The 13,313-nt window shown below is 39.0% G+C and overlaps 1 protein-coding gene across 1 annotated transcript in view; it reads right to left on the reverse strand.

The window, feature by feature from the left end:
* Positions 1–13,313, reverse strand: part of pdgfd (platelet derived growth factor D) — an 84,592-nt gene that overhangs the window by 532 nt on the left and 70,747 nt on the right. The window lies entirely within an intron of this gene.

The following is a 13,313-nucleotide window of genomic DNA, read 5'->3' on the forward strand; positions in this document are numbered from 1 at the left end:
GTTGAAAATGTTTCATTTCTAATAGCGAGACATTTTATAGACATATCATCTAAATGCCTTTTGAAAAGAGAGAAAGAGAACCAGTGATTCTTTCTTCTCTCTTGCCTTTTCCATAATCTTGTGCTGTTTAGAAATCCATTTGAAGGCGACAGAGACTTTTATGCCAGATATTGAAGTTTCACCGAGCTATTTGCAGCGTTTTTCCCATTCTGGATCGATGTCACCGTCACTGGCCACACACACCAACTACAAGCTGTGTTCTGGATTGATTTTACATGAGGCCTTCAGTCTGAATCAATCAGATTCCAACTTTTGGCCACAAATGGTGTCTGTCCACTGCTACTGTATGTGTTACCCTGTTACAGTGGACAGATATAGAGCTATTTTGTGGTCCGGTCCATACAACTATTGTGTGCCTTTTCTTTTATCTAACATGCTTTCTTGTTGAGTTAGTCCTAGATTATCTGCACTCCACTGTCCAGCAGATGTTGGCTGTAAAACAATTTGAATGATATTTTTTCATTTCAACAAAAGTGCAGCAGCTGTAAACAGACCCTATAGCTACTGTCGGATCCTACTGGAATGAAAAACAATCTAGTTGGAGATTGGACTGTCCATCCTTCCTCCTATAAAAGAGGAATGAGTTGGGGGGTGGGGGGAGGCTTGACAATGAAAATGATTAACAGAAGGAGATGAGGAGAGGAAGAAGGAAGATAAAAAATATAATTAAATTGGGGAAAAAAGTTGTGGACCTCCCTAACAGTCCTGTTCTCTTACCCATGTTTACACACATAGTCTTACTTCTACCTGCACGTCATTCATATTTTATTATTTATAGCGCAAATATGCACACAGACACGTACTGTTATATACATGCAGGTCTTGCGACCGTTTCAGATAACTCTCACAATCATAAACCCTTGTTAGTTCTGCTCAGTCTTTCTTTCATTGTTGTTATTTTTAGTATGCATTTTATTTATTTACTTACCATTTTCCATTTTACTTCTCTTTCTGCAACCGAAATGTTTTTGTATTTGTTAAAAAAAAAAAAAAAGGGCAGCTTCTTTGCCCCATTAATGATCTGAGAAAGGTTGAATGTGCTTCTATAAATCAAACAAAAAAAGACAATACTGTTCCTTCAACACAACATACCGTGCAATTATTCTGTATGCTATATGTAATAACATCAAATGCCTTTAAAGTACCATTGAATGTGCTGTTTCCTACTGATTCACGCTAGTTTATTGTTTAGTCATAGGGAGGGGAAGTATCATCAGGATTCTTTAAAAAGAAAATAAAACAAGGTGAAAAGCACTTTGATTAAATATTTGCCTCTAAACCCTATTAAATAAATAAGTAGTCATGGGACTATACTCCCTAATAAAAAGCAGTGAAAAACTAAAAGTAACAGGACAGAGAAATCTCATGTTTTAGTGAATCCAGTTTGGCCCCAGCGATCCCCTGCGCACTCCCTCTAATATTGAAGAATGTTCTAGATTAGGAAGCTGACAGCAACTAACTGACCAGCTGCACTAACCCCTCCCCTCTGCCGTCACAGCCAATGAAGCAGTCTAGATTAATGCCCCCTCAGACCCTCGGCCAATCACCAAACTCACCTCTCATCCCCAGCGAGGGATGCCCTTGAGCAAACTCATACACACACATTCAAGCAGGGATACAGACACATACAGTTGGCGCCCACAAACGCACACCCAGCTACACACTCACCGCTTAATTCAGCCTCCTCTGAGAGCAGCGGGCCGCTCAGTGCTGATGTTTATGGTTTCTCTGAACCTGCAAATCACCGTGGTTACGGCTGGGCGGATTTATGACTGTGGCCCTGTCCACCGGCCCTTAGACAAACCATGGATCACCCACACACACTCACACACTCACATGCACACATGGACTCTGTATTAGAGATGATACACATGCTCAGACAGCATAAAGGCTCTTTGTTGTAGTTTGTGGCTGACTGTCGTGGACGAAGTGACCCTGTGTGTGTGTGCGTGTAGGTATTTCAGAGCAGATACGTCATGTTCACCTTGCTATTACATTTTAGCATCCCGTCTAACCTCAGCTGACTAAACACTTTGAAGAAACAATGAATGATTCATAGAGTTAATGCTGATAAACATTCAATATGTAGGTAAATAAATGTCTGCAGTATCACACTTAGTAGTCTTAACTGTTAGCTGGGTGTCTCATCACTGATCTTTTGCTATAACTGGCTTCTGGAGCACAAGAAAATATGAAGGTGAAGATCCAGGATTTTTGCTGTTTATTTTGACATTTCTGCATCCAAAAGAGGTCAATCAGGAGGTTTAGTGAAAAACAAGCATCTTTTTTTTGATTTGTGGTAAAGGTGTAAGGCTTTGTACAAAAATGCAAGTTTAAAGGGGATCTCTGTTTGTGACAGTGCATGGTGTCTGATGGGGATTAGCACCAGGAGAAACAGTGTTTTCATCAGTTTGTTTTTCTCACCTGTATCCATTTTGTTTTTCGATGACTCATCGTGACCTTGGCTCTACTTATGTAGGAGGAGAGGCACAGCCGGAGAAGTGTCAGTAACATTCAAGCAGTGAATGCCTGCTGTCTCAGACCACATATGGGCAGACACCAGCCAATTTAAATTCCTGGGCAAAGGAAAAATTTACAACACCATATAATTGGAGTTTGCATTATTGTTACGTGTCCTACATAGACCTGTCAGTATGCAGTGTGACAGAGAGGCTTGTTTGTTTTTTTTGTTTTTTTTATAAATATCAGGCAGTGGTTTTTGGATGCCCCACTCATTTGGCCAAAAGTAACCAAAAATATTATTTCCTCAAAAACAATTTTAACCTAAGCTTCTCTCACAAGTTTATTTACTGAAGGTGTGATGATTCTGCCCCTCTTTAGCACGTAAGTCGTCTCTGAAGAAGAGGTGATCTGCTCTGGGCTATTTTGTCTATCACCAAGTGGTCCTTGTGTCTCGGAATATAGTGTTGCAGGAATGAGTCCTAAAATCCAGAAATTAGTTGGCATTTTAGAACCTCCCTTCCCTCATCCTGAATTTTATGGGTTTTTTGAATGGACTTTTGATCTGTGGTTCACATAAGCTCAAGACATTTTCATGTTTTATTCTGCGACATGAAATAGATGAGTAAATACCCCAGTCTTGATTTCCTCAAGCTTTTACATCTCTTAAAAAAAAGCCAGCTGCTAACAAGTAGCTAAATGAAACTGCAGAGGTTGAACATGAAAACCGATCTACTCACAAGGGTTGTGCTGATGGACAATGATTTCAGTGATCAACGATCATCAGAGCGATCGCTGATAGCTTATGCTTTTGCCAGTAGTAGTATTAAATTCATATTAAATTGAATTTGCCCCCGCATAAAACGATGCTTGCAGCACCAACACGCGCCAACACACACACTCACGCACACTTTGACCAGCTAACCGTCACTTAAGTTCTGTTTGTTGTGTGTAGGTGCTGTGCTGTGATTTAACAGAGCAGAGGAGATCCATAGACATTCAGATAGAACACTTAGTATGGTTTCTTAGCCTGCTGCTTTTGTAAATACAACTTTTGGTTCAATGGGTAAGTGAAGGGGCAGAGGGAAAGAGAACTGCGAGACAGAAACAGCTGTTTCTATGCGCCTCCCCCAGCTGATTTTGAGTGAATATTGTGAATGCTCTAATTATTATGTGTAAATAATTAATACTTTGCCTGTGATGACAATTTGTTTGGTTTTAGCACAGCCATGAAATGTATGTGTCATCCTACTGTGATTACTCAGCGCTGACCTGCCTACAGGTACAGCTTTTTGTGCCACAATTAATGAAATTGGTCCCTGAAGTCTGTTGAAGACAGGGCCTTCCTGTAAAGTTAAACAGCAGTCAAACTATCATACTATGTTTGTCAGTGATGTCATTGTGTTTACTGGCTGTGTGTGTGGGTGTGTCTCAAAAATCATCATTAGACACAACAGGCAAACAGCAATTTGTTCCTGTGCGTGCAAGCATTTGTGTTTCTAAAAAATTTATTATGTATGTAGTAAGTTTGTGTGCAGTTGTATTGTGTGTGGGTTTGTACACATACTCATATTTGCATTTCTGCCTGCATGGTCCAATGTGTGTGAGAGACTGTTATCTTTGACTTTCGTCTATATCATCAGCATTGCATCAGCAGAGCAGCGGAGTGTTACTGATAATTGTCCCAGAGTAGCTCTTCTCAATCTTCTGTCTTTAGACAAAACTGTTGGTATGGCCCCAGCATGCCTTGACGATCTTTGAATGTTCATTAAAATACATTCACACAACCTTGATGGAATGTGTTTGTATTAACTTCAGTTATCTTTAGTTTTCTAGTTTGGGAGGAATGTGCATAAAGAGCCACTGTTCTACTGTATCAGATGCAACACATTACTCCTCAGCCAGTTGGATAGTCTGTCTGTTCATTTGTGGGTTTGTAATTCTACTAAGCAATGTAGCCTTGGCAGGATTAGCTGAGTGTTTCTGTCACTAACATGCTTCATTAGTAAAGATGCACTCAGCCAAGCAGACAGACAGACGCAGTCTGACAAAACAGCTAAGCAAATGGAGAGTGTGCAGAGAAATGTGTGTGGAGACAGGTGGTGAATTTAGGGTTAGATAAGGTCATGGCATCTTCAGTATGTATGGTTAATTTAATTTAATCAAATACTGATGAAATTTGACCATTTTAATAAGAATTTTAATACTTGCTGTATGTGAGAGAAAAAAACACTTTAAAGGTGCTCTATGAAAGTATTTGCTTTCGCTACATAGCTAATGTTAGCATTAACAGCTGTTTACTTACAGTGTGGAAGAAATGTTGTGACTTCAGCATCAAACTTCATACCTTTACTCACCAAGAGCTGTGGAAAGCAGCGTCAATTTAAACTCTTGTTTTGCTTCTATTTTTATCACTTCTTTTCTTCTACTGAAGTTAGCATGCTTTAGACAAAGCAAGATATAAAATCTAGCCTTTTGTTCGAGGTATAGAGATCAAAAATGGAGAGAATTAAGAGAGAAAGAAAATTTAAAACAAATTAATTCATGCTATGTGGAATCCATCACCAAGAGAGATTAGTTAGCATGAAAGAGTGAAGGTAAAGAAGAAAAAGGAAAATCAAATGGAAAGTGAAAATGCTTTAAAGAGGACAAAGAGAAGAGAGAGTGCTTGATGGAAGTTCAGACTCGCAACAAAATGATGGGCAAAAAAAAAGGTAAATGCAAGAAAGAGAAATCTGAGTGCTTCTCTAATGGATGAAAAAAATGGGAGCATGTTCACATCTGCTTTAGAGAGAGGAGGAAGAAGAGTAGGAAGTCAGAAAAAGAAGACAGAGGGATAGACTGAGGAAAATTACATCTTCTTCAAGGCGGGGATGTGAGGGTGATCTTCATCCAATATGATTCCACTCTCTTTATTAGAGACAGATGCACAGTCAAAGCACACATCACTGAAACACACATGGTGTCAGGCTGCATTGCTTTTAAAAGGCTGTGAAGGGAGAGAAAATGGTGTTAATGGCTCCAAAATGCTTTTAACACTCTTACCCACACAAGTCAGACTCCTGCCTTCTCCATCTTCCTTTCACCGGTACAATTATGAGGCCCCTGTTTGAAATTTAAGATGACGCAAAATTGTTGCCGCAAAGGGGAGCTGTGTCATTAGACTGAAACTGAAAAAGACACTTCAGTGACTTATGTAGATACTGTTTGAATTTTCCCTCATTTAGCAAGATATACAGTTTTTTAACAGGATTAAGTATTTGAGGCACTTAAATACCGAATTTCAAAGTTTTTTTCTTCATATATGAAGATACTGTTTGCTGATATTTGTAATTTTCTCCAACTGAATATGAGTGCAGGTACCATGTTGGACCTTCCAGATTATGCGAACATCCAGCTGAATGTGTTGTCCATTAAATTTCTAGCATTGCTTTAGTTTGTCATATGCGTGGTCCCTCTTTAAATACATGTGCATTAAAGTAACAGTTCACCAGCTACAACCTAAGCAAGCTGTGTTTCAGATGTTAGGCAAATAATTACCAGGCTGCCTTGCTGGTTTAAAAAACAACCTTTGTGTTTGTAAGCAGACTCCATAGGCGGACTCACTTGCTCGCTTGTCTTTCTACACCTCTTTGTTTCAGCTTCTGATTCAGTTGAAAGTCCAATTATTTACTCTGAGCTTCACTAGCTACAGCAATTTAGCTTACAAGCTGAAGGGTTAACTTATTTTGAAAAAGAAGACAGAAGCTGATTCTCTCCATCTTTTTTGTAAGATACTCTGTATGTTTGCCCATGTTAGTGTGTTTGGGGTTGCAGCAAAATATTCTTTTGATGATATTTTATTTGCATTCACTTCTTCACCCTAAAATTTATCATCAAAATGATTGTGAAGCTGTTAAAGGCAAAATAGTTAGCAGTACATTGATTTAATGGAAGAGAGCCATTATTAATGTTATTAACAACACCAGTGCTTTTCCTGCTGTGACGGGTCAAAATGTCTGCTGTGAAAAAAACCTATGTATATGTGACGTTTACTGTTCTCAAAGTCATCACTCTTAAAGATTAATGGTCAGTGGTTCTTTTATACATGTACCCTTCATTTCTGTCTATCATGTAGTAACTGCTATTTTATGGTATTAAATTGGTAAACTACTGGAAATCCCCTCACTCAAAGCCTTACACAGTTCTGCCTAACTTAAAGTTATACCCCGCCCTAAATCAGTCTTCAGTATCAAGTTTTGTATCAAACTTTCAATACCAACTGGGTTTTGGCTAGGTTTGGTTATGCTCCTTGTGACTGGCTTCATATATTCTGCAGTTGGTTTCTACTGTGTAAGAAAGAAAGAAAAATAAAATAAATTTCATGTCACAGTCAAGAGGTTACAGTTAGAAGACTCGTTCACAGACACAGTATTCAGTTGCTAAGATTATTCTTTTTTGAAAACTAACACAAAAAAAAGAAAATTAAAAAAATAAATATTTTTATAAATATATAAAAATCTTCACAAGACATTAAATTGACCCTCAGTTCAGGAAGAAGTCTAGAGTCACAAGCCATGAGAGGTGCGGTTTGTTCATAGCTTTTAAGCATCTCTTATGAAGACACATATCATCATTTCTTTATAGACAGTCTAGTTTACATTGAAGGCCAATGGATTCATCTGGGGACAGGTATAATGGATGGCAAAGAAAATAACTGATTACAATCAACTGCTGTCAAGTTCGCCGCGATCTGTTAAGAGATGCTTCCTAACTCCGGTGAAGTCCTGATAAATGATGAATCTCTTCTATTGTTGGATAAACGTCAACTTTTTGTATTCATCTATGTATATCCATCAATCTCCTGAACGTGTAATTAATTAAAATTAAAGATTATGCACTATAATGCAGTGAGGTCTCCGACGCCACTGGCATGATCTTGAGAGGAGTTGGACATGTGACACGTTCTGACATTGTGTAAAATATAACACTGCCTGGGGTAATGGAGATCCTGTTATTTATATATTTAGTGTGCTTCACCATAATTGCAATTTTCATAAAATATGGAGAGACGATACATCTTGTCACTGACTGGCCCAAGGGGTGCATACATTATATATCAAGCATGAGATATTTACTGTTGGAATGTGTTAAGATCTCTTAAAGCACCAATAAATGATATTTTGATGTGTGCATTTAATCCAGTGATGACCTTTAAGCCAAAGTGGTTGTTAGTAATGCCCTTCCTAGAAGAATCAACACTGGAGTCTGCAGCTCTGTTTGTTAGTTTGTTAGTCCATATGATTAACTCTTATATTTTTCATGTTGTGTAAGGTTTATGTTGCTGAAAAATATAAAATAGATTAGAAGCAACAAATAAGCAGCCTTTATTCCCTCTTGCAAATTGTATTTCACTAATAAGAAAAATGTGTATCCCTGAGTCAGGATTTAGCACAGGCATGAATAATAGTCTGGAAGTTTCCACAAACATCATCAAAAACGGGTCAGACACTCACAGACGGTCACTGTACATTATGTGGCTGAGGGACATCCAGGGCAGCCAGTCTGGACTTTAGTTGGTGCCATTGTGTATTTCTGTGTGTGCGTGTTTATCTGTTACCCATATACAGTAACTATTGTGTGAGTATGTATCTGTGTTATTCATTGTTGTTGATAAGTTATGAGTTATAGCAGTCAGACTGAGGTGTCAGAGAGCAGACTTCCTTTCATACCATTGATAACTTGCCTGTGGGTGTCGACACACACCAGTACAGAACTAAATATCTTTCTGCTACTGTGTGAGCTACAGACTGATTTTCACACTCAATACACACATTCAGGTACATGCAATAAAAGGTGATGTCACAGTGCTTCTCTGTGAAGTGTGTGTCTTTCCAGCAGCTTTCCAGATTAAATTAATAACTTTATTTTTGTCTCTGTCACACCACTTCTGTCCTTCTCCTCCAACAGAACTCTCCCAAAGTTTTCCAGTTGTTTTATATGACTTTGTTCCAGTGAAAACAATAGCTAATGTCCTGTTTACCAGACTAGCGCCAGACCCCTTTTACCCACACCAGAATGATTACATTTTGGAGACCTTGTCAAAAAAAAAAAAAAGATTCTTGTGGTGAAGCATAATCTTTGTCACCAGTTTGTTTTGCAGAGGGGAGCGTTGCTTAGAGGCGAACAGTTGATACTGCTTGTTTATTCAGTGGGTGAAGTCATGTCTGATTTGTTTGGCCTCGAGGATGCTTCTGATTTTCTGTAGGGATGGTATGTTTGGGCAATTGCTTCTGCAGACTAGTGTATATATCAACTCTTTTTATCTCTTTTGTGGATGTTGAAGTGGTAAATTTAACCTGATTAGGTTGTGTGGTGAATGTGAAAAGACATTAATAAAACACACACACGACCAGTCTGCCTATGACAAAAGGGAATTTGCCTGGAAAGTGAACAGAGCTTTTGCTCTATATGTCAGAGGTAAAATACTGAATAAACAAACAGAGCAATGTGGAATTTTACTACATATATTTTACCACAGAATTGAATTGAATCCATCTTCTTTGCAGTACATTCCTAAGTTATTTTGTTTCTGCTCATAACTTCACGGCTCTGTCAGCAAATATATAACCATCGGTAACATTTTACCTTTATCTTGAACCTTTATATTACCATCATTATTGAGCCTTACAAGTTCCAGTGTATTTTTTTGCAGCCGTGTTTAAATGTCAACAGTAGGAACTTAAAGTTAAACAAGGTCTGCAGTGCGGTTCCCATTACGGTAACATAAGTGGCTTTGTGTTTATTGAGCAATTCAATGACACATCCTTGGAATTCTATGGTTTTATAAGGTAGCCAAGGATAAACTCTCTGTGTGTGTGTGTGTGTGTGTGTGTGTGTGTGTGTGTGTGTGTGGTCCAGGTATTACTCATGTTGTGGGGACTTGTAAGCCTCACAGTCATTTTCTTATGTGTTCTACAGTACTTGAAGGCAGCATAACAACCACTAAGGGTACATCTATGAAAGGTTCCTTATTTCCTCTCTTCCCTACAATCACTTGTCTCTTATCACACAGGAACAGTGGATTTCTTATATATTAAATATTTTACTACTAACATATATAAGTGATCTTGTAAGAAGAGATTCATCGGAACTGTTGTTTTCCCATGATTGACAGTTGGGGATCTGCATGATTTATTTGAAAATGTCAGACATGTTCATTTACACCAACAATACAATCCTATTGTGGGCTGGCAGCCGCATTCACTTCTCCTCCTACACTCCTACACATGTAACTGATCAGCCATGTCTTCTGATTAGTTTGGAACCACATATGTTGTCTTTATGTACTATAGTTATGCAATTGTTTGTGTGTAGTAAGTAAGATGTAATCATTTGGCATAGACACCATTGAACAGTCAGATTTCAGTGTGTAATCTGGTATACATCACCAGTGTGCCTCTAGTCATGGCAGTGTTTGTTCAGTTGATCCACCCCTTGTTCCAGCCTGTAATATCAACAACACATATTCACTGGATTGCCATGAAATTTATTGCAGGTATCCGTGGTACCTAAAGGATGCCTTGACTTTTGCTCTAGCAACACCACAAGGTTGACATTTTTGGCTTTGAGGTAATGTCTCAACAACTATTGGATGGATTAAAAACACAAATATTGGTTTACACAATCATGTCACCCTCAGGATTGTATTGTTTGCCATATTCTAATCACATCCTCTGACTTTACATCTAGTGCCATGAGGTCAGAATGTCAATTAGTCAATTACTTTGGTTTATGACCAAAACTCACAATATTCCCATCACCCTCAGCTGTACTTTGTATTTAGTTTAACCTTGATAAAACATACAGTATACCTGCTAAACATCAACATGTTGGTATTGTCACTTTTAGCATATTAGCATGCTGACATTAGCATTTAGCTTGAAGCACTTCTGTGCCAGAGTGCAATCTCACAGTGCTGCTAGCATTATTCTATGTCTTGTTCTAATTCACTGTCTTGACAGCAGGTGACATGATTCTACCTCAAGTGCCTTTTGATTTACATATACTTTATATGTTGCTTGCTTGTTCTGCATCAGAGCTGATCTGTTACTGCTGTGTGGACACATTTATATTCCTTTTGTTGTTAACAAACTGCTTAGGTGCTTTTTTTCTCATTTGTAACTTGTCTGCACTTTGATCTGATGTGATATTTTGCACTCCATTTAGCAGCTGCCATTAAACGTTCTAACAACCTATGTAACCTATGTACACACAGTAAATATACAGTCTTCTCCAGTGAAACATGTGACAGCCTCTGTATTCCAATAATGTGATAAGGAACAACCCCACAGACAGTGAAATATCCACAGAAAACATCTGTTGCAGTCGCTCTGTGTGTGTGTGTGTGTGTGTGTGTGTGTGTGTGTCTGTCTGTCTGTCTGTCTGTGTGTGTGTGTCAGCTGCTCTGAGGTGAGCTTTGTAGCCTCAACTAGCATGTGTTTCCTGTTTTTTGCACCTTTTTTAGTCAGACCAACCCCAAATCTCCCAGACGGGTTTCTCTCATGCACACACACAGGACACATAAATAATTTAGAATTCACAGACAAACCACAGACTACACACTTTCCCGCTTGGAGCGGTCACTAGGTGAAATATGTCACTGTGTGATGTTGTTTTCCAGAAGCTGTTATTTCCTTTTTATGTTGTTTTTGGATTCACTGTGTTCCCTCCATCTATCTTGAGAGGCGGACAGGTCAAATTTGTGCCCTTTTTCCATGTGTGTTTTATTTGTAATACTTTACTTTTCCCCTGGAGTGATGTGGAGAATGAGTAGGAAAGTAAGTAAAAAAAAAAAAAAAAGAATGATCTTTTTTTTTATCCGTCGTGCCTGGATAGATGTTACTTAAAAGTGATACATAAAAATTAAAATTCCGCTGCTGTTTGTACAAACATGCAGAGCAATACAAGAACACAGGACAGGACAAAATTCATTGCCTGTTTCAAATTGTGCATGCAGTCTGTGTCACTGCCAACCTGTCTCATCCTGAGGAGAGAGTTGACCACCAGTTGCCTCCTTAGATACACAGTGAGGCGTTTCACCTTGGGAGGTTCATGCTGTCCTCCACAGATTGCCCCATCCCTGCCGAGCAGGTATCCTAACCAACCTGTAGGAGTCATGCAGCGACTAGGGTATGATTGGCAGTGTTCCGGCCTGAGGCTACTGCCAACTCTGTTTTTTGCACTGGCTGAGCCAGACGTACCACTGCCAGGAACTGAATCAGGGTGAAAGCAGGGGATTATTTTAGCACCATTTCCTCACAGCACAATCAAAGTGCAAATCCCTCTGGGGTTTTATGCCCTCTCCATGTTCCTCCTAGTTAACATGATGCCACTGCTCCAGTATGACTTTGAAAAACAGTACTGTCCAGTTCTGAGACACGAGTAACCATTGGTGTTCTGTATGATATTAGGCAAATGAAGAAAATAAGCTGTATGGGTTTGGAAAAGCTGTCGACGCATTTAACAAGACCAAAATTGGTCCAGTTATTGGACGTTGTTCCAGTTGTTCTGGAGGTTTTTTTTCCAGTCCCACAGCAGATGCATGGATTCAAATGGTAAAAATAACCATTTTACCATTTTCATATTCTTTTCTTCTCTTTTCTACATTTATCAGCAAAAGTTTATGATCGGACACAAATGTTTACATATACACATACACATGCGTATGCAAACACAGGCAAAATTCAAGACTGACAAGACTATCACAGTGATGTAAAAATGCCCCAATAAAGGGTCGAAAAAATTAATAAACTGCAGAAACCAATTGTTGAATTGGTCATACTTTGGCAAAGGTCATTACACTCATGTGGGACGGTACATTTGTGCTTTGAGTTCATGGATCAGGGTAAAAAGGTGGAGGAGAAAGACAGAAGATAAGACATAAGGGTGTAAAGTTTACTTGTAAAGTTGTATTGAAGAGACGGTGACATGTATGTTTTGTTTATTGCATACTTCTATACGTGCCACTTGTTGCTGCATGCATTTAAGTGTAAAGCACATTGTGTTTACCCTTAATAAAATCTATTAAAACTGCCTTGTGATGTGCAGTTATATTGATGTGGGTGAGTGTGAGGGCTAAAGCAACTAAGGTTAGTCAGGTGAACATTTGAAATTTCATGTTGGTCGATGTGGAATCAATCTGTATGGAATAAATGTGAATCATGCCTGCATTCTCTGCATTCTCGCTCATAGCTGAGACACATTGCCATCCAATTGTATGTGTGTGTGTGTGCGTGTGTGCGCGCGTGTGTGTGTGCGTACCAGAAAACCCGATTAGAATATGTCACTTTGTAGGTAAAGCTCTTAATCTCATTTAAATGCGACTCAAATCTGTGTTTCCTCTGTCTTGTTCATGTTTGCAGTTTTCTTTTTGCAGCGTTTAGAGTGTGTGTTTGTCGGCATGTCCCTGTGTTAGCTTTATGTGTTTATTTGTGCATGTCTTGTTTGTTACAGCTGTGCGTGTGTGTGCGTGTGTGTGCGTGTGTACGTGCGTGCGTGTGTGTGTCGGTAAGCTCTTTAAGCTTTTGCATCAGGTAATTCAGTTAATTGAATAGTCTGTAAGAATAAAGTCTGCCATGAAGTTCCTGTGCTTCCAGAACTAACTCTTTTATTACTAATACCCCCCCGCCACACACACATACACGCGCGCAAGTGCAGACACAGCGATGAATCACTTCCATCAATTTAAAGTGACTCCCGGGGCCTCAGGGCTTGTGTTATTTGTTTCTTCCTGTACCTCTCTCCCTCTTCCT

The sequence above is a fragment of the Seriola dumerili genome, unplaced genomic scaffold (genome assembly GCF_002260705.1).
Source record: "Seriola dumerili isolate Sdu_G_001 unplaced genomic scaffold, Sdu_1.0 BDQW01000122.1, whole genome shotgun sequence".
NCBI classification, from domain to species: domain Eukaryota; kingdom Metazoa; phylum Chordata; class Actinopteri; order Carangiformes; family Carangidae; genus Seriola; species Seriola dumerili.